This window comes from Prionailurus viverrinus, chromosome D1, assembly GCF_022837055.1.
Source record: "Prionailurus viverrinus isolate Anna chromosome D1, UM_Priviv_1.0, whole genome shotgun sequence".
NCBI classification, from domain to species: domain Eukaryota; kingdom Metazoa; phylum Chordata; class Mammalia; order Carnivora; family Felidae; genus Prionailurus; species Prionailurus viverrinus.
The window spans coordinates 51,031,072-51,034,926 of NC_062570.1; the positions used below are offsets into that span (position 1 = coordinate 51,031,072).

Genomic DNA, 3,855 nt, shown 5'->3' on the forward strand with positions numbered 1-3,855 from the left:
TTTGTCTGAGCTTCTTTCATTCTAAACCTAACTTAGAAGTGTTTCTAAAGAAAGAGAAAGCTTGGTGTTAATATTGCTCATACTCGCCGTGGGAAGAAGCCTTTTCCTACATAGGAATGGTAATTTTATTTCTACCCTTAAAATGAGAAATAGGTCAACCTACTTACTTATTGCATTGCTTAAATCATCTTCTGGGGTTTTGGCAGTTTAAGGCTTATAGGTCTTTTCTTGGCTATTTTCCTCTAAATCTCTTAAGGGATCATAGATATTCTATGCACATCCAATCAAATATTTATTAAAGAATATATAATATAACTGTAAATTTATTGTAACATTTTTCTTCTAAGGAGTTCAGAACCCTATGGCATAAATTACCTCATTTATCTTCATATACATTCCCAAGGGAAGAGCTTGGTAGCATTATCAGCTCAGATTAAAAATAAATGGGCAAGTATAAACCAGTTGTTCAGTTAGTCAGTCTATCATCAGGATTGACAGGGTTTCCACTATTTGCAGGTAACTCTGCTGGAAGCAGTAGCCATGCTGTGTTCAGGGGAGCAACATGTCAGAGCAAGGCTAGTCTGGATGAAAACTGAAATGGCTCAGGAGTGCCTCAGTTCACCTTGCTCTGTTTATCTGCTTTTTTGCCCAGCTAGTGACTAAACAGTAGCATAGGTCTTTGTTTCCATTTGAGAAGCCATCAGCCATTGTTCTGTCTTATCACCTCATACTTCAAGCCTCAGATGAGTCATTGTTTTAAGACCTTTGATTTTTGTAAAAATCCCAAAATGTATTCATTTAATATATTTATCATAAGGACTCAATCAGAGACTTAATTAAAAAAAAAACACAAAAAACAAAAAAACAGAAAACAAAAATGACACTACAGGTTAAGATACAGTCCTATGCAGAAATCAAGGAAACGGTAGACCAGCTAAGGGAAAACTAAAAAGACAACACAAGGAGAGAGGCTGGATAAGGCAGCGTTCTTGTCTGGAGACCTGCTTTGAGCAGGTTTCTTGCAGATACTTTTTAAAGGTTGTGGGCTTTTTTTTCAGGGCTCAGCAGCTTGTATGTTCAAAGGGCTATCAATGTTGGGTTCTCCTAGCAGGCTCTGTATGGACAGCAGGAGGATCCTGACAATCATACAGGGTGGCCCACTTGTCCTTCAGGATGTTAACCAGATGTTACCCCAGGTGTGCACAGTGGGGTGGTAGCAGGGTGTGAGGAAGTGCACTGTGGGTGCATTTTAAGGTTAGCCACTGGAAACTCCAAGGAAAGCTTATACCTCAGATCTTCATATACTCTGTCAGCTGCTCCATGGATGGCCTCTGTCCACTTAAAATGGTTGTCTGATTCAGGGAAGATAGGAATTCCTGTGTTGCCAGACATCATCAGGGTCATCAGCTCCTGCTGTAGCCTCTTGCCCATGGAGTGGCCAGTGCCCTGGCTGGGCTTGGCTCCTTTGTGGGCAGCAAGCAGTGATGCTGGTGGAGGCTGGGTTGTGGTTCTGGGAAGCCATCCAGAAGGTGCTGGCAGGGACATGAGGATTCGGGGAGCACCACCACAGGACTGCAGGCCCGCCTGTCTGCTTACAAGGCTTTCCTTGATGCTCAGCAGAGTTGATCATGTCTGTGTCTAGACTTGTGGCAGTTAGATGTAGTGAATATATCCAGTACAATATATTGAATTAATGAATGAATTTTGTGTGGATCTTCTCTAAAAAGCCATGGGCTTCTGGGGGGCAAGAACTGTTTTCTCTCTGAATCCTCAGCACATATCACAAAGCATGGCACAAAATGGACAAAATCAGTTAAGTAAATAACATAGGGAACTAGAAAACATATTTAATGTATGAGGATCAGCCTACAAACCTATTGCTTCAGATTATTTTTGCTTCTAGTTTCTATTTAATCACGTTCATCAGTGGGTTGATTTTCCACTTCAAATGGCATCCTTCAAATGTTATTTTTGAGCCTTCCTCTCACCATGTATAAAAATGGGAGAGTGATACTTATTTGTTCTTTATGGGATGCTGTGGGAAGCAAATAAAATGAAGTGTATGTATTAGTTGCTAGGGTTGCTGTAACAAAGTACCACAGCCTGGGGGCTTAAACAAGAGAAATTTATTTCCTCATAGTTCTGGAGACTAGAATTCTAAGATCAAGGTGTCAGCAGAGTTGATTTCTTCTAAGATACCTCTCCTTGGCTTTTAAATGGCCGTTATCCCCATCTGTCTTCCCTGGTCTTTTCTCTGTGCACATCTGTGTCCTAATCTCCTCTTCCTATAAAGACATGAGTCATTTAGGTTAGAGCCTATCCTTACAACCTCATTTTACCTTAATTACCTCTTTAAAGGCTCTATCTCCAAATACTGTCACATTTTGAAGTACTAGAGGTTAGGACTTCGACATATGAATTTTGTGGGAGCACAGTTCAGTCCATAAAATTATATAAAAGGTCTAATATGATGCCCAGCTTGTAGCTGTCATTTACTCATGGAATTATTATTACTATCACTTTTTGTCAAAATTTTCTCATATATCACCAAATAGCTTTACTTTTTCTTGTTAAATTGTTCCTTTGGTCTCTTGCTCAGCTTGCTTGAAAAGAAAAATAATATGTAGACAGGGCACAAGCAATTCCAGCATGAAGTGCAAAGTAGAGGGAGAAAGATGAAGAATTATCCTAAAGGAAGGAAGCCTCTGAGCTCATTTACAGATTTAGCAAGAGCTTGTCATAACTGGAAAAAAGGATGACCGAGACAAAGAAGGTGATGCTATAAATGGTGGCAAATATTTTAAGAAGAAAAATGAAAGCATGTGTAGGTATATTTGGCATTCAGGGGAAGTGGCAGGGAGTAAGGGCACCAACCATGAAAGGTATTACAGAGGAACATTCCATGAAAACCTGGCAGTCAAGTTTTGATGGGAAAAGAGTCATTAGCCACATGTCAACCTTGTGATGAGTTTCAGAACCGTCTTGGACGCAATCACCTTCCATTCAGTCCCTGATGTCTTTTCTTCTCTCCATACCTCTATTTTTCCTTTGCTTTCTTCTGCAAAAATGAACTGAATCCTTGTTAAACAATAGTTATTGACAGAGTGCAGTGGTGTATACAATGGTAAATTAGATCCTCAAGGCAATAAATGTGTAGATATATATGCACATTACATATATATATGTGTGTGTGTGTGTATTATATGTATATATAACATATATATACATAATGCAATATATATGTATATACATAATACAATATATATACGTATACATAATGTATATATATATATATTTAATTCTTATTGTTTGTGGTAGCTATATGAAGCCTTCACAAACACTGAATTAGTGAATACTGAACTGTTGTTCCTAGGGGAAATACATACCACACACACCCACATACACATGCAGGTACATTGCATGTAGATGGTAACCTTCAATCCTAGAAATAACTTGTACTGGTAGATTCTATTTTCTTAAACTTTCAACAAAGAAATTGAGGTTCAGAAGTCTTAAGTTGCTTGCTTAGGCCATGCTACTAACAGATGCCATAGATAATTGGAATTCAACCCCCATCCATCCAGAGCTGGAATTTTATATACTACACTGAACTTCTACCTACCATCTTCATCTTCTGGTCATATAAATATAAATATAAATATAAATATAAATATAAATATAAATATAAATATATGTATATATATTCATAGAGAGATATATATATTTATAGAGAAAGAAGGGGGGAAAAGATGACCACATATATCCAAATGTATGAATATATGTTTATATATCTCTTTACATGTAATTACATATACATATATATTTGGTATAATTTTGTATCTGTCTATATATCAT

At 37.6% G+C, this 3,855-nt stretch overlaps 1 pseudogene; it reads right to left on the reverse strand.

Annotated features, from left to right (window-relative positions):
- Window positions 1-914: 914 nt before the first annotated feature.
- LOC125146456 (ubiquitin-conjugating enzyme E2 C-like) lies at window positions 915-1,522 on the reverse strand (annotated as a pseudogene).
- Window positions 1,523-3,855: the final 2,333 nt, after the last annotated feature.